This window comes from Pipistrellus kuhlii, unplaced genomic scaffold, assembly GCF_014108245.1.
Source record: "Pipistrellus kuhlii isolate mPipKuh1 unplaced genomic scaffold, mPipKuh1.p scaffold_m20_p_10, whole genome shotgun sequence".
In the NCBI taxonomy this organism is placed as follows: Eukaryota; Metazoa; Chordata; class Mammalia; order Chiroptera; family Vespertilionidae; genus Pipistrellus; species Pipistrellus kuhlii.
The window spans coordinates 47,346,552-47,365,590 of NW_023425405.1; the positions used below are offsets into that span (position 1 = coordinate 47,346,552).

A 19,039-nucleotide genomic window follows, 5' to 3' on the forward strand; every position below is an offset into this window, starting at 1 on the left:
CTACTTATCTTTATTTGGACTGTGAAAAAAATTGGTTTTAGGGAGTCCTTAGGTTAAATGACAAATGTTTCACAATACTGAGACATTAGATTCTATTGCTGCACAACAATTTAGCATAAACATTAGAGCTTAAAACAACACATGTATTATCTCACAGTTTTCTTGGATCAAACGTGTAGGTCTTGGATAACTGAGTTCTCTGCTGAGGGTCTCACCAGGTTGAAAGCAAGGTGTTGGCTGGGGCCTTGGTCTCATCAGAGGCGTGGGTCTTCTTCCGAGTCTACCAATTGTTGACAGAGTTTTGTCCCTTGCTCCCTTTGCATGTAGAACTGAGCCAGAAGACAGTCTCCACTTGCAGGCTGTCAGTCAGGTGGTAATTTCCACTCCAACAGCCTCCAGCTTATTCCCTGCCAAATGTCCCCTCCACAACGTGGCTTTTTGTTCTTAAAAGCTAGAAGAGATTATCTTCAGCTGGCCAAGGCAGTCAAATAATGTAACATAAGCGAGTGCTTATGCTGAATGATGTAACTTCATCTGGGATGTGGCTCTCCCCACATTCAAGGGGAGGGGCAGAGGAGGGTGGAAGCTTGTGGGCTTTCTTAGAATGCTGCCCATCCCACCCAAAGATATCTGAAAACCTATCTATAGGCAGTTTATACTTGATGAAATATTATTATTTTCTAGTAATTATATTAAAAAATCTTTGAGATTTGCCCAGCTAGCATGGCTTAGTGGTTGAGCAGTGCCTTGTGATCCAGGAAGTCACGGTTCAATTCCTGGTCATAGCACATGCCCAGGTTGCAGACTCAATCCCCAGTGGGGGGTATGCAAGAGGCTGCAAATCAATGATTCTCTTTCATCATTGATATTTCTATCTCTCTTTCCTTCTCCCTTCCTCTCTGAAACAATATATATCTATGTATAAAATCTTTGAGATTTAAATCAAGATATTTCTCTAGCAGCTTGTGTGAAATCTGTTTTAACAATCAAGCGAAAACATAGGGCAAGCATCCCATTCTTGGTAAAACAATGCATTTATTATCTGTGATGTGACTGTAATTGCCTCCTTTGTTAATGTTGTTCCTGATTTTTAGAAAATCCTTAATAGCTTTCCTTTGGGGATTATTATTCTTTGAACATGTATATTTCTGTAACTATTCAGCACTATCTTATAAAAGGAAACTAGGATCCTGTCTGCACATGAGTTTATAATTTAGTATTATGTTATATATTTTTTAAAGCTGTGAATATAATAATAAAGAATAAAACACTGCAGGAAGTATGTGTCTGTAGCAGTTATAGGTGTTAATTATGTTGTCAGCTAGAAGACTGAACATTCAACCTCCTGAACTTGGGTCTTGGCAGGTTGGCCAAGTATCTGATTTTAATGTGTTTGTTTATAGTCTTACACATCCTTGCGCCTTCAGATTTTTTTTGGATTATTTTGAATATGGAAATTCAGATAGAATCAGACTCAATCTTTTGGATTTCAGAACTGAATGGTTTAGCATATTCCAAAAAGGAGTTTTAAAAGCTGAGCAGTGTGAATTGAATATTTAAAAACTGTCTAGAATCTGGCCAGTGTGGCTGATTGGTTGAATGTCAACCTATGAACCAGGATGTCTCCCTTAAATTCCTGGTAAGGACGTATGACTGGATTATTGGCTCAATACCCAGTAGGGGGTGTGCAAGAGATAGCCAATCAGTGATTCTCTCTCATCATTGATGTTTCTATCTTTTCATCTCCTTTCCTCTTGGAAATAAATAAAAATATATTTTAAAAAAAACTGTCTAGAGTTTTTATTACAGTTGAAAAGTCAGCAACCACTCTACTCATTAACAGTGAGTCTGCCTTAAAGACCCATGCCTTCCAACCAGCTGGCATTATCACCATTATTTTGATGTCATGGGACGTGCCTGGTGAAATTTTTAATAAGCCCAAAATAACAAAGACAGATGGTGACCTGAACACATTATGGAATGTCAACACAGCTCCAATTCTTTCCACAGGTGGGCCAACATAAGGAAAGGAAGAATATAGCCTGAAAGGAATTGCACAAGCCATGAAACAAAATAGATTTGCACTAGCAGAGTAGTTTTCTTGCCTTTTCTGGAGAACAAAAAAGCAGCAGACCATTCCAGGGAGGCAGAAGGCATATAAGAAATGAGCAGAGATGGGGAAAAAAAAGAAAAAAAGTAATGTTAGGTAGGAGTGAGTTAAGAGGCTAAACAAGATAGCCAGAGAATAGTTTACTGTCTATGTCCACTTTGCCTTCCTACTTGAGACAATGTAACTGCCAACTTAAAAATCTTTTCCATGCCCATGATGACTTGACACTTAAATCTCCAGAAGCATAAGAAAATGAAATAAAATTCAGCCATTTACATCTGTGTGTTTTTTTTCTTAAAAACAGTCAAGAATAGTAATAGTGTGACTTAGTATGACATTTGTTAATTATTCTTCAAGGTGATTCTATTCCATTTTTTGTATTTAACTAGCATTAGCAAAGAAACATTCTTCATGGACAATCAAAACAAGATCAAATGCAATCAAATTGGTAATAAAGTAACATTTATCAAGTCAAGAAAAGGAAGCTTGACATGCAAATGCCATCCAGCAAAGTTGATATTTTGGGTTTTCTCTGCTCTTTGTCAAATGCCGAAATCAAGATTTTTTTTTAAATCACTGAGATTCAATGAATATTGCATTGAAGACTTTCAAAATTGTCTTTGAAAAGGTACAAATAGAAATGTTATCTGGTTAGGATAAACTGAAACTAATTTTCACCTGGTGAAAGATATTCAAAGAAGCCTTATCTACAACCCCTGACAGTTGTGAATGGGCCTCTATAAGTATATTGCTTTCTTATGTAAGAAAATCAAACATTATAGGTTCCTCAAACACGGAAATTTAGAGTTAGAAATTAGAATGCAAAGGGAAAATATACATTATAAAGTAATTGGTAAAAGTTGTTGGCAAAAGATGGAATATAAATAGTTATTTTACCTTTCTTCTTTTAATTGAGCTTTTCTATTTCTTAATTATTCTGTTTTGGCATGGAAAATGCAGGGACTTTAGTTTTAGATACTAGATCACCAGTGAAAGGCCACCGTCCTATCTAATAAAGAGAGAATATGCTAATTGACTATCATGTCCTCAAAGATGGCAGCACCCACAGCCACAAGATGGCAGTGCCCAGTCCCCTCAGCCCCACCAGGGCAGCAGGCCTATGGCTCAGCGGGGCCTGCCCCTCTCACCTGCCCCCAGAATCCCCCAGTCCCTTCAGCCACCCAGCCTCCCAGGGCCGGCCTGAGGAGCAGGCAAGCGTCGGACGACAGTTGCCCAGGCACCCAGGGCTGTCCAAGGCTCAGATAACCAGGGCTGGTTGAGCAGTGGCAGGAGCAGAGATGTGATGGGGTGTTGCCTTCCCCTGATTGCCAAGTCACCTTCCGCCCCTGAGGGCTCCCAGACTGTGAGAGGGGGCAGGCCAGGTCATTACCAGAGGTAAAAGGAGGTGTGGGGAGAGATAGAATAAAGTGAATTGGAGGTAAATGGTAATGGAAGGAGACTCAACTCAGGGTGGTGAGCACACAATACAATATTCAGGTGATGTGTTATATATAGACTTGTATACCTGAATCCTATGTAATTTTATTAACCAATGTCACCCCAATAAATTTAATAACAAAGAATATGAAAGAAAAAAATTTTAATTGCTATTAAAAAAAGAATTAGACTATTTTGGAAAGTCATTTTGCATGGTCATCAATAGCCTAGTAATAGATATAATGTATTTGATGATTATTATGTAGTAAGCACCATCTAATATGTGTTATTTTACACAATCCTAGAATTAGTTACATGAATGACTGAAGAAGAAATGTATCTGCCAGCCAATGAGAAAACTTACCACAAAGGCTCAGCTTTGTAGTCCATATGGCACATACTAGTATAGCTGTCATACTTTTCTTAATAGCTCATGTATTATAGATTCCTGTTGTTCTTTCTCAGATGAGCATGGAATGAAATGTTAGGTTGTTCAATGTGACTCAGGACAAAACATGGCACGGTATTTTTGGGAAAGCCTAGAATATTCCAGAATCAAAGTAACTATATGCTTCTTAGCATTGTCAGCTGAACCATCCTCCCAGCTAAAATTGTCAGGAGTATGTATATCTGGATCAGAGACTACATTAGTGTATATAGAAGAGTCTGCTCTTGATTTAGTTCTATTTGGGAAGAGACTGCATAAGCAGTAACTATGGCTACAACTCCAAGATCAGGATTTACCAGCCAAGAGTTTGTAGTACAAATAATTGATCACTTATTTGTTGTCCCATCCTTACCTTGTTAGCGTTGTTTGTACTATTTTAGATTGAAAAATATAAATTTATATGTTTATATATGCATATGAGCATGCTGTAATGTATGTAAATCCCTATTTTACCAAAGAAGGTAATTAGAGTTAGATTAGGTTGTATGTATATCTAGGGTCACTTCCTAGTAATCAATGAAGCCAGTGCTGGGGCACAGGTGTTACAGAAACCAAAGTCATTGTCACATTTCACCATCAAGGCACACAGCCTTACCTCAGGCCAGCTTTTAAGCCATGCGAGGTCATACCACCACCTCTATTCCCAGTTTCTACTGCTGGATATTTTAGTCCACAACACTTTATCTTTGACTCTCGATATTCCATATACTTGCCCTTTGAGTGTGTGTGTGTATTTCTCAAATTCATGGAGCTCATTCTGTACTTTGCCTTTGCTTTCACTATCCCCCTGTCTGGGTCATTTCATCCCCTGATGCTCACTTGTTAGCTGTCTGCTCAAAGCTCTTCTCCTCAGAAATACCTTCCAGGACTATCCATTTAAATAAATACTTGCTTATCCGAGCTCACCTCACTTCCCATCATGTGATCCTGTTTTATTCCCAGTACTTAGCATTTCTTTAAATTATCCTAGGTATTTATTTGTTCCTGAGTTTATTGTTTATCTTTTTCATTAGAATCCTAAAATCTTATATATTTTTAAACTTATTATTACACTTTTTTTTCTGTAAATGACCAGATGATAGCTTATTTATCTGGATTTAGCAGAAATGTGTGCCAAGTACTAAAGATACAAAGATGAATAAAATAGAAATGATTTTATCAGGACATTTATAATAATAATTTTTGTAGAGAAAGCCTTTTAAAATCTCAAATCAATGTTCTGTCTCAGGATAACATAAGGTTGAAATTGATGCTTTAATTTATCCTGCAATAAGAGAAATGTGAAAGTTCTCTCTTCAGTAAGCACTAAAGTCTCCTTATAGAGCATGGATGATTTGGGTGGTCAACGTTAGGTCTGGACACTACCTGTAATTCCCTAACCTGTATGCTCTACCTAAACTCCTGGAGGACTTTGTACATGTGACAGGTTCTGAGGTCTGCTGAAACCCAGGTTCACACATTTAGTATTATGAGGGCACTCCCCCAGTCCACAGGGCTCACCAAGCAGGCTTGGGACCCACCAAAATCTGCTGCCTGGCTCAGGAAAAAAACTTCTGTGTTTTGTGCTGGCAATTAATTTTAGGAAAATACCATAGATTTGCCTACCTTGAATCTCAAAAGCGAGAGTTATTTTTTAAACCAAACTAAATCTTAAAATTGAAGTTGATTCTTTAAAAAATCCTTTATTCAGACACTGACTTAGTGTTCATTTATAAATCCTTCCCACCAAAGAGCACACGGTGCTTTACAAACATTAACCACAGGAGAAGTATGAATCTTGACAAAAACACTGTCAGCGAGATAAAATGTTTTTCGTAAATGAAAAAAGCATAATTCTTCCTTTCAGATTGTATTTCAAATAGTATTTCTTGCCCTAGTGACATATGGATCTGTTTGATGCTTTGTTGGTTATGTGTATTTTATATGCACTTTGATATTCTTTTGCACACCAGCAGTTAAACAGTCTCTTTTCCATGTGTGTCTTTTCATCTTTACCTTTAAATGAGAAATCACATATTATTTCCATTACTTATTTAAATAAGGAAGGGGAGTTGAAGTCTATTTTGCCTTGTACCCCCAAAGGTTCTTAATTTGTTCCTTTTTGATTGTCTCCAACTTTTTCTTTTTTTTAAAATATATTTTATTGATTTTGTACAGAGAGGAAGGGAGAGAGATAGAGAGCTAGAAACATCGATAAGACAGAGTCATCGATCAGCTGCCTCTTGCACACCCCCTACTGGGGATATGCCCGCAACCAAGGTACATGCCCTTGACCAGAATCGAACCCGGGACCTTTAAGTCCCCAAGCCGACGCTCTATCCATTGAGCCAAACCAGTTTCGGCTGTCTCCAACTTTTCTGAGGTGGCTTCCCTGAATTTCAGTGAGATAGACTGGTATTTTATTATTTTATTTTATTTTATTTTATTTTATTTTATTTTATTTTATTTTATTGTATTGTATTCTCTCACAAGCTACTATAACACTGTAAGTTGGACAGGAATCTAACAAAAGACTGTGTGAATTGGTCTTCACTGTGTGAATGGCCAGTGAGAGGCGCTGTCACAGGGGCTGCTGATGGCCTGGGTGGTGGGACGGGGAGGTGAGGCATGGTGCACCTGAGCAGGCCCAAGGTGGATTCTGTGACTCCCTTTATCCTGCTGCCTCTTGGAATGCATCCTGGGAATATTCTGTGCAGCCTTTAGGTGAGGGCTTGTGTCTGTGGGAGAGGTCCCTGTCCTAGTAGATGAATGGACCATTTTAACTGAACTTTTCCAGAGAAGGACCATCCTAACTGAACTTTTCCAGAGAAGGGCCATGCTGTCTTCTTAGGTAGGGAGTCTCCAATCATGGGACAGAGCTGCCTGACCTTTAGTGCTTCATTGTTTTTCTGAAGAATTGGCCAACAAGTACAATATTATCTTCAGACAAGGGCAAGCCCACAATGATGCCATTTGATTAATGGCCTGGGGGACAAACAAGAAAGAAAACTCTGAGACAGTAGTAACAGGGTCCCTAGATGACCTGGTAATGATCTAGAAATGGCATGATGGGAGACTGAGCATGCTGTGGAGTCTGGAGGGACATCACTGGGCATGGTGTCTGTGGACATGAGCCAATCACTGGGCATGGTGTCTGTGGACATGAGCCACCCCCCAACCACGGCTGCACCCAGTTCTCTCAATGCTCACATTCTTTTCTGGGACTTGGGGAAGCGCAAACAGATAAAGTCTATAGATGCAGGATGGGTGAATGACTGAACTTGGCCTTTCACCTGATTCTCAGTATCTGGCTACAGGAATGCATGTGGGGAAAGGGAATATTTTTGGTGTGAAAAGTGGGGAAAAGGAATATTCTTTGGACACCAGTGGGAAATTCATCCTAAGTATTGCATATAGTCCTGATAAGAAGCATCTTCCCAGTGGGGCTATAGACAAGATCATAAATATTTTTTATATTGAACTGGAACACTGCTCCACATGCTGGAAGGCCCTGCTATGCCCATTTGCTCCTTGACCTTTACCCTGCATTCTCACTCACCGTTGCTTCAGATGATGACTACATCAAGATCTATGATGTACAACATGCCAACAGGGCCACTCTGCGTGACCACACATCCTGGGTGCTGAATGTGGCATTCTGTCCTCACTTTGTTTCCGGTTCATCAGACAAAAGTGTAAACATCTGGGATGTTGGAAGGAGGCCTTGCATTCGCACCATCAACCACCAGGATCGGGTCCGGGGAGTAAAATACAATGGAAATGGCTGAAAAATTGTGTCTGTTGGAGATGATCAGGAAATTCCCATCTATGATTTTCCAATTAAATGTTGAGGTCTCCCAAGCTAATGCTGCTGAGAGAATGTACAGATTGAACACAACATTCCTTATATTTCTAGTTTAAAAGAAATACACCATTTATTATAGAAGAAACTCAAATTTTGTAGATACAGCATAAATCTTTTCATGTGTTATTGGAAGTGATGTTCATAGTTTAATGCAGTGTTCTTAATGCAGTATATAAATAGTATTTTTAAAAAAGGAGTCTGTTTTATACATCTAAGGCCCCTCCACTTCTAACAATTTTTATGTACAAATCCATAAGAATCCACATCTAGACTTGCCTCCCTTTGTTCTCATTTTTAAAAAAATCATCCCTATAAAATTTACCTACCCTCTGTTACACTCTCCTGAAGTCCAGTATGCAGTTTAGGCTGCCTTTTAGAATAATTTCAGAAAATAGCTTTATCTGAAGAATAGTGGTTGACTTCTGGGGAATATTTCTATTGTACACTCACAGCCACACTATACTTATTATCAAATACTCAATTTTAATGATAGAAATTAATTTACATCTCCCTCTGTGCTCTTAGGGTCTCAGAATATTTACTATGAATTGGATAAAAATAAAGAATAGGCATAGTTCATAATAAATTTTAGCAGAAAATAACTCACTAATATATTTTTATTGCAAGTGTCTAATTTAGCTAGATAAAGCTCCATGATTAAACATGCCATATGTTGGATTATTCTCTTTTTTATATAATTAGGCATTAAATTTTTGTAAAGCACTTTTTTAAAAATCCCATAACAAGAATTGATGAGCTGCAAGGGAACAAGCAAAAGTTACATGGAATTCTAAAAATGCATACTATCGAAAAATAACAGGGATGACCAATTCCTGCAAATATGTAAGGTATATAGCCATGCTTGTCTGCTGCAACATAATTATAATTTATTATTTCAACATGTAAAACTGCTTTGAGGAGTCTAATGTTTTTTTTGTGTGGTTTTATTTTATTTATTTATTTATTTATTTTATTATTATTATTTTTTTTGTGTGTGTGTGTGTGTGTGTGTGTGTTAATCTGCATGATAATTTCAGAGGGGAAAAACAGGCTATGAGCCTGGTTTAAATAAATCCAACTCAATAAATACAAAACTTGAAGTTTAATTAGAATAATCTTAATGCCCTTAACTAGTGCACTTATTTTAAAATGCTCTATTAGTCAGCTTTTAAAAGAAAAAGAAAAATCACACTTTTTTGCCTTTTTAAAACATTTTATTGAATTTATTGGGGGCAATATTGGTTAATAAAATTCTATAGGTTTCAAGTGTACATTCTATTATATGACACATCATCTGTATTGTGTATTCACCATCCAAAGTCAATTCTCCTTCCATCATCATTTATCCCCTCTTTATGCTCTTCTGACCCCGCCCCTTTCCCTCTGGTAATTTCGATACTGTAGTTTGTGTCCATGAGTTTGTATTTTTGTTTTAAAGTTTGTTTGTTTTTTTGGCTTAATCCTTTTACCTTTTTCAGCTATCCTCCCAACACTCCTCCTCTCTGACAGCTGTTAGTCTGTTTTATGTATATTTCTATTTTGCTTATTTGTTTATTTTATTCATTAGATTTCACATATAAGTGGAATTATGCGGTATTTGTCTTTCTCTGACTGGCTTACTATTTCACTTACCATAATACTTTCCAGGTCCATCCATGCTGTCACAAAATATATAATTTCCTTCTTTTTTTACACCTGAGTAGTATTCTATTGTGTATATACACCTCAGCTTTTATATTTACTTATCTATTGATGGAACTTGCACTGCTTTGCCTATTGTAAACGATGCTGCAATGAACATAGGGGTGCATATATTCTTTCAAATTAGTGTTCGAGTTTCTTCAGATATATTCCCAGAAGTGGAATAGCTTGGTCATAAGGTCGTTTTGTTTCTAATTTTTTTAGGTAACTCCATACTGCTTTCCACAGTGGCTGTACCAATCTGCATTCCTACCATCTGTGCTTAAGGGTTCCTTTTTCTCCACATCCTTACCAATACTGTTGTTTGTTGATTTATTCATGACAGCCATCTGACAGATGTGAAGTGATATCTCATTGTGGTTTTAATTTGCATTTCTCTGATGATTACTGACTTTGAGCTTATCTTCATATGACTGTTGGCCATCTTTATGTCCTCTTTAGAGGAGTGTCTGTTCAGTCCTTTGCCTATTTTTTTAATTGTGTTGTTTGTTTTCTTGGTCTTGAGTTGTATGAGTTCTTTAAAAATGTTGGAAATTATGCCGGGACCGGTTTAGCTCAATGGATAGAGCGTCGGCTTGGGGACTGAAGGGACCCAGGTTCGATTCCGGTCAAGGGCATGTACCTTGGTTGCGGGCATATCCCCAGTAGGGGGTGTGCAAGAGGCAACTGATCGATGACTCTCTCTCATCGATGTTTCTAACTCTCTATCTCTCTCCCTTCCTCTCTGTACAAAATCAATAAAATATATTAACAAAAAAAAAAAAAAAATGTTGGAAATTAACCCCTTATCAGATGTATCATTGGTGAATATGTTTTCCATTCAGTGGGTTGTCTTTCATTTTGTTGATGGTTTCCTAAAGAAGAAATCACAATTTAGTACAAAATCTGAACTTTCACATGCAGCTATGTAGTAAATATTAGTTGTTGTTGATTCTGTAGACTTCTTATAAAAACAGAGGACTGCCTAGTCCCACAAATTTCTTTCAGTCTTGACATCTTGAGTTCTTAAATTTGTTTAAAAGAATGGAAAAATTAATTATGGTTTTCTGATATGAAAAATCATTTAAAAATTCTTGAAAGTTATATTATTAAACATTCTATGATCACTCTGTGAGAATATTAAAATGAAAATAATTACTAGTTTTAGAACATGTTATTTATTATATGTAATTAATTATATTGATAAAGTTCTCTTTTATATAGAGACAAGTGAGTCGTTCAATAAATATAATCTCTGCCAAGTGTTTCTTAGTTTTAGGTTTAATTTAGAAGTAAATGTCTAGCAAAATATTTTTAATTCATCATTGTCAGAAGAGAATCGACAGTACATTTATGGGAGGTGGGGTATGTCAGTCAAAAGTTCAAACCTATGGGAACAAGGACACAGGATAAGAGGCAGGAAACCAAAAATGTTCAAATCATAATATGTATCTTCCAAAATAAGAAAGTTTTAATGCAAGACACGAGTCCCTGGGAATAGCAAGAGACTAACAAGAATATAAATGGAAAGAAGCCGGGAAAGGAAAAGTGTAGGCTGTCCCAGAAATTCAAGCTTTATCTTCTTCCACATTTGCCTAAGGCTGATTCTACTCTTGTTCTTCCATATAACAACTGAGCCTTGTTTTGTGTATCCTAATTTAAAGCTCACAAAATGGGCCTTTTCTCATAAATTAAGCAAGCTCAAAACAACTTGCCTGGCCATAGTGTCTCAGTGGTTGAGTAAATATGAACCAGGAGGACACATTTCAATTCCCAGTCAGGGCACATGCTTGCTTAATCCCCATGGTGGGGCATGCGGGAGGCAGCCAGTCAATGATCTCATCATTGATGTTTCCATCTCTCTCTCTCTCTCCCTCTCCCTTCCTCTCTGAAATCAATTTAAAACACACACACACATTTTAAAAAAGAGCAGTATTTGGATTGTAGGCTGTGAACAGTGTTTTAGGGTAGCTTTTGATTTCTTCCAAAATAAAAAGGCGCATCAATCACTCTCTTCGGTGCCGACTCCTAACAGAATTAGTGACATAAAGAAGAAGGGGATAGTGACTGAGTGTACTGGTCCTTGAAAGTCCATCTTTCTCCTATGCCCCAAATCAAAATTGCTGAATCGGAGAGAAATGTCCTCTGGGCGAGTAAGGCTGTGCATGAGCATGGTTTAGAATACATGCCATTCTGTTAGTGCCCGAAGACCAATTCTTTAATGGTGAAATGAGTTCTCCTACTTCACCAGCGTCAGCCTTCACCAGTGAAAACAAATATGTCAGACATTCTGCATTTCTGATTCCCTAAAAATGAATGCAGAAAATAAAATCCCTGGATACTTCAGTTCTGGAGTGGTACAGATTCAGAAGCCAGATGCTCTGTGGGCTCTTTGAAATAGACAAATGAGCATCAGCCTTAGTCTTCTGAGGACTGATAGTGCAGCCAGTACATGTTTTATTGGCTTTTTTTTTTTCAACCTGAGTTTTCACAGCAGGACTAGATTAGGTCTTTCTGTGTGCTCTCCCTAATTCATTGCTCTTTCTGCAGATGTTTGCCTAGAATACATTTTGTTTAGTTGTAGGTGGTTTCTTTTTTAACAGTTCAACGATGATATTATAATATTTTCCTGTTGAGATCAAATCAGCAGACTATTATATTAAGAATTCACATACTCTATAGGACATCTATTTACTATTCCCTTGTATTCCCTGGTAATCCAGGATAATGAATGGGCTGTGAAGTATGTGGTGGTGGTGGTGGTGGGGGGTGTTAAAAAAAATCCATTTAAAAGAAATATGAAACAGAAGACAAGAGCATATATATTTCTAGGTATATTTCCAACAGAAAAATAAAGTATGAAGAAAAATATGCTTTTGGAACAAGCTGCATTAAGAATGAGCATATGTATGTTCTTGGAAGTAGTAGATCCTTTCTTATACCTAAAGCATGTTAAATAATGACTTCCTAATGTTCAAGTCCAGGCCAGCTCCTCTATTTCTGTGAAGAACCACGTGGACTCTAAGAATAACATTTCCAACCCTAGCAGGAAAGTCAGACATTTCATTTCCATAGAAACCAGAAATGAAACAATAACTTTAAAATGAGTGCAGAGCCACAATTAGAGCAGCAGCACGTTTGCTGACTGAGAGACGTGATCACATTGAGTATTCACAGAAACAAATAGAATGGGTAAGCAGAGGGGGCAAGGGTCAGGCATGTCAATAAAGAAATATTCTATAGAAATGTTAAAAGGCAAAACTTGAATGTGTTGACTTTAATATTTATAATTCGAACTGTTTGAACTTTGAGAGGTTTGTTTGAATTTCTAATCATCAGTTTCTCCATCTATAAAATAGGAGTAATAATACTTTCTACCTGCTTTTAGGTAATTAATATTCACATTGAGTTCTTACTATGTGACAGGCATAATGTGCCTTATATGAATTTACTCAATTCTCACTATAGGTACTTACTTTGTAGATAATATGCAATAGTTATGTGGTGCTTGGCACTGTTCTGAGTACTTTGTCTACATTTATGAACATATCTTTTCTATAATTATTTCTCTTTTAATGTTATACTCTATGCATGATAGTAATATCGAAATTTGAGGGCATATTTAAGTTATCAGATAATGATCATATAATTACGTCTTAACTATTGTTTGAAAGTTCTTACAAATTACCAGAATTAATTCTAACCTGTGCTGAAAAGCAGAAGCTCATATTGGTTCTGTATCTAGCTGCATACTTAATGGGAGTGGCTCACTCATTTCTGTTTTTAGCCAATAGTCCCAAAGTGTTGTAGGATTTGAAGTTCAATGTTAGCCATATATACTGCCATTGTGATAGTGTAATCAAAGTTCTTACATTGACTCATTATTTGAGTAATATTTCTAATGCAAAAGGAGCATTGTCATCTAAAGTTGGGCAAAATAGATACACATTCAGAACTATGGACATGTGTCAGTTATTTAATCAAACAGTTTTAGGACATGTCTTTATCTTAGAAAATGTTGCAACAAACAAGTATTTGTATACTTTGATACCTTCACATCACTGAACGTTGGAAATTAGCAGGTCATCCCTACCTATATTCTTAGAGCCAGATTCGAGAGGTTTGACATAATCTGTCTGCTTTATGCATCTAACTTACTACTTTGCACAAGTTAAAAGCACTGTGTAAAATATTGTTGGCTGCTTTTATGTTGAGAGTGAGAACTGTGTGTACTGATTACACCCAATTTACCATGACCATTTGTCTAGATTATAATAGAAGAAGGAAATTTGGGGAAAAAGTGTTTTAATGATCTTTTATTTTCACTACTTGTTCACTTATCAGAACAAAACTTCAAAAGCCTTTTATGAAAGGAGTAAGGCCTGGTGTCACCTGAGATGTGTGAAGCATGGCATATGGAAATGAAGCTAATAGTAGTGTCAGAAAAAGTGCACTTGTCAAAAAGCAAGAAGGGCAGGCACTGTGGCTGACATGCTGCCTGTTCATTGTTTGAAAACTTTCCCATCTCTGTGCTGGTGGGTCAGAGACCATGACTGAGATGATCAGGATATTTTCAAGATGGGAACAACTTAAAGGATGCTGGACAGGAGGTACAACTGAAGACCTACAACTGGCATGGTTAATGGTAGAGTGTCAGGGAAAATGAAATAAGAGGGATTCCAGATCTTTAGACTTGATTTAAATTTATGTTCTGCTAAGTACCTATACATATTTTAGGTATAAACAAACCCACATGTTGACATCATTATTGTAATAGTATTGTTATTATTACACACATACAAACATACCCTCACACATATGCACAGTCCCAAGAAATATTCTCCTGTTTCAGGCCTTCAACACACCTGTCTTTGGGTGCTCTTCCCAGATAGGTTTCTCATGACCTAGACATATAGTCTCAAGGATGTAGCTTCAGTTTAGAAGCATTCTTCCTATTAAAAAACTCCAAAAATAAAATGTGTCTCTTGTTCATCTTTAATAACAGAAATTTATTTTTAATATGATCCAAACATATATTATAGAAGTAAAGTTAGTTTTGATAATACACACTTTAATTATGGGAGATTGCAATACATCAGTGTATAAATATAAACAGCAGCAATCACAGAATTCATGTAACAGAACAGATAAATGAAATAGGGAATAAAAGAAGAAAATGTTGTGAAAGTTGCCACCTGAAGCTTATTTCTAGTTAATCTTCAGTAGTGTCTGAACTGACTGTAATTAAAGTCAGGATGTATACCTCACTTTGGGAATCATGACTGTGAGAAAGTTTTTATTTTACTTTGTAGCTTTTGTGCCCAACCAACATGTGTGTGGTAAAGAGCCATGAGAGAGAGTATTGACCCTGCGGTCAAGATAACATAGGTGAAATAAGAAAGGTTAATAATATCCAACTGCATAAAGGTACTATATTATGCATTACATTGTATAAGTATGAGAATATATTTATTCTGCAAAGCTGGAATTTTTAAATTAATTAATTAACTAATTAATTATAATTCTTAGCTGAGTATATTTTTTCATTGATTTCTGGAGAGAAGGAAAGACAGAGAGGAATATTAATGTGAATATTCCTGTAAGCCCCTCGACCAGGATCCGAGCCTCCTAACTGAGATATGTGCCCTTGACTGGAATTGAACCCAGGCTCTTTCTTTAGTCTCCAGTCTGATGCTGTATATCCACTGAGCCAAGCTGGCCAGGACCAAAGTTGAAATTTTTTAGATAATGAAACTTCAGTTTCATATGATATGTTAAAAATTTTGGCATCCCTTTCATAGCTAAGAGACAAAAACATGAACAAAACCACAGAGAAGTCAATCTTGGGATGGTTAGTAGTGGGGTAGCAAAAAGCTGGCGATTCTGGAGTTGAAATTTCATTTTGGATATTAATGAAAACAATATTTTTTGGACATCTGCCTTGGTTATTGGGGTAAAAAATAGTACATTAAAATGATAGGCTTTTAAGCAAAAAAAAAAAAAAAAGATAAACATAGGCCTAAAGAAACATTAAAAAAACAGTGTGCACCATTATTTGGGAAGTAATGAGAGAAATCACTATTATAGAATATAACATGGTAAGAAATCAATTTGGCCATGAAAGAGATGTTTTATTAATTCATGACCAAGATGCTGGAGATTTAGACCAGTTGAAATGGCAACAGAGTATAGATATTTGAAAGGAAAAGTTGGAGGAACTTGGTAACTTTCTGAAGAGTAAAATACATGAAAATCTATTAAGATAAGAATCATATCTTCTTGTTTTCTATATTATCAATATCCAACACATTATCTGGAACAAATAAATTTTTGATTAATATTAAACCTGATGAAGATAATGCAAGACAGGAAAATGAAAGAGTTGAAATAAAGATCCAAGTTTTTGAGAGACTGTCATGGAAACTGGGAAATATAGAAGGGAGGAAAGTTATAATTATAGGGATTTAGAGTTTATGTTGTTCATTTCTACAGATGCTTTTTATTGGAAAACCTAGAAACAATCAGAAACTGAGGAAGGCACTAGGAAATTAAGTTAGTATTAATTCTATAAGTAAACCTAAGAACTTCATATATTTAATAATGTTGTCATTGCCAACAATTAAAATGGATGTTATTTACATTGAATAAAATACCTTAGAATAATCTCATAATGTTTTATGTTATTAAACACCATGTCATTTCTTAGATCTATAGGGACCAGCATGGTAGGAAAACAATATATGAAATAGATCAAATATTAAGAATAACTTGACCCCTGGCTGGTTTTGCTCAGTGGGTAGAGCAATCAGCCTGTGGACTGAAGGGTCCCAGGTTTGTTTCTGGTCAAGGGCACATGCCAAGGTGATGGGCTCTATCTCCAGCAAGAGGCATGCAGGAGGCAGCCAATTAATGATTCTCTCTCATCATTTATCTTTCTATCTCTCTCTCCCTCCCTCTCCTTTCCTGCTTAAAATAAATAAAAATATTATATTAAAAAAGAATAACTGGAAAATACATCCTAGAATTTTGAAATAATATTTTATAATGTTGATTATGGGTCATAAGTTGAAGTTCAAATTAGAGACCCGGAGTGAAGTCATGAAAAGATGTGCTGTTTTGACTTTTTAATGCTCAAATAATTAATCGTGCAGTCAGAATTACCATGTTTTCACTACTATTCTCATATTTTAAGACTTGGGTGAGTTTTTATATTCTAGTTCTATTTTTAAGCACTACACACACTATGAATACATAAACAGTATACAATTATAATTAGCATGGTCTCAGAGGAAAGAATATTTCAAGTTCTATTAATAGAACAGAAAGAAACATATTATTTTGAGGAGCTTATGGATTTTAAAGTCTCCTCTTTGGAGAATTAAAAAAAATAGATATGCAGAAGTTAAATGACTTGCAAAAATTATCTAGCAAGTCAGTGACAAAACAAGAAATCATCCTCCAATGTTTAGAATCCTACATTTAGCACAAAACTCCTGGACCAAACCATTTATCCACAAAGGCATTACAAAAAAATTTTAGTGAATTGTTGTAAGCCAGCACATGTGATTGGCTTTCATTGTCAGAAATAAGAAACCTTGAACAAGCCAAATGGCCCATAAAAGACCTTCTAAAATCTTCTAAAAATAGCCTCCAGAGCTGTAGGTGATGCCAAGTGTATTCTAGGAGAATTAAAGCTAATCTCTGTATTTGCCTTTGTAAATCTGCTTGCTTCCACACAGCAGAGTATCAGAGGGGCATTTAAGCAAACCAAGCCCTGCTTAGAGTTCATACCATTACTAAAATTCAAGAATCATTCTCATCTTCCCCTCCTTTTCATGAACTTTCTGATAGTGTTGTAAATAAGAACCATGCTCATGAGAACTGCAGGCTCTTGTAATAATTGAAATTAAACATTAGGTTACACATTAGGCTGTTTGGTCCATTTGCTTAAACTGTTATTACTATGGAAATAGCCATTACATCCAGGTGATAATGTGACTGTTGCCTAAGGATCTAGAATTATAATAAAGAAATAAACATGTATCTTCATCTATTCACCAGATTTCCTCTTTGAATTCTGATGGCCTTCCTTCAATACAGATAACACTCCTGAAACCAAACAGTCCTCCCACTTGTCTCACAGCCCCTACAACATGCCAGAGGTTCAGTCAGGGCAATTGCTAAGGAAGTCATCCTTTGGAAGATTGTATCCTCATGAGGCTTGTGTCCCAGGCCCTTGTGTGACATTGTGTATTCTGTATGCAACTCTAACCTCTCTGAGTCTGTTTTCTAACCTATAAAACAGAATGATAGCACCTGCGTGGAGTTTTTTTTGTGTGTGTGTTTTTTTAGGAGAACTGTAGGAGAAAATGTATACAAACTCTATGCCTAGTACATAGTGCTTAACAGTGGTAAATGATTGAGAGTGAAATCCCAACTATAAGAATAACTCAAGGAATGAGAAACAGTGGGAACTTAGGTTAGAAATGTGTATCAGTTTTCTAGGGCTGCCATAACAATTTCCAAATAATTAGTGGCTAAAACAGTGGAAATTTATTTTCTCACAGTTCTGAGATTGGACATCAAAGATTATTAAACATTGGTAGGCATAGTTTCTCTGGATGCCTCTCCGTGGCTTGCAGATGGCAGTCTTCTCAGTGTGTCCTCACATGGCTTTTGTGTGTCTGTGTGTGTGTGTGTGTACACATATCTTTGTTGTCTCTTTTTCTTCTTATAAAAAACACCAATCATAAAGATTATGGCTCAATTATTTTGACCTCACTTAACATTAATTACCTCTAAATGCCCTATCTCCAAATGCAGTCACATTGGAGTTAGGGTGTTGATATATGACATTGGTGTGGAGAGGGGGTGCCATAATTCAGTCCATAACAGGATGTCATGGTTAAAATAACAATTTTTTTGTAAAAGTGGAATAGAGAGCTTTGAAGTAAGTATACTCTATTTTCCTATAATACTCTTGCATTCATACTTTAGGAATTCTGTACAAAAAAAATTGTGTTACCTTGAAATATAAATACCTTGAAATAGATTTGGGATTAGAACATTGGATGGTTCAATTACATTGGATGGAAAGGAAATATAATCCTAAGGAAGAGTGTCTCAAATATTGAGAACAAGAGTCAACTGGGTAGCTTATTTATATGGCAGATTCTTGGATACCATCCAGAAAATCTGATTTATTGAATCTAGGTTAGTTTCCTGTTTCTACTGTAAAAAATTACCACAAACTTAGTGCCTTAAAATGACAAATTTGTGATCATAGAGTTCTGGAGGTCACACGTGTGAAATGGATCATATGGGCTCAAAGCAAAATGTCAGCAGAATTGTATTCCTTCTGGAGACCCCAAGGGAAAGTCAATGTCCATACCTTTTCTGGATTCTGGAAGCCACCTACATTTTTTGGATCTTGGTCCCTTTTTCCATCTTCAAAACACTTCACTCTAACCTCTGCTTCCACCATCATATCTCCTGGTGTCTCTCTTTTAAAGATCCTTTG

At 36.4% G+C, this 19,039-nt stretch overlaps 1 protein-coding gene and 1 pseudogene across 6 annotated transcripts in view; both read left to right on the forward strand.

Annotated features, from left to right (window-relative positions):
- The window catches only part of MAGI2 (membrane associated guanylate kinase, WW and PDZ domain containing 2), a 1,016,953-nt gene that overhangs the window by 177,020 nt on the left and 820,894 nt on the right, over window positions 1–19,039 (forward strand). The gene's annotated exons all lie outside the window — the stretch shown is intronic.
- LOC118714520 lies at window positions 7,127–8,005 on the forward strand (annotated as a pseudogene).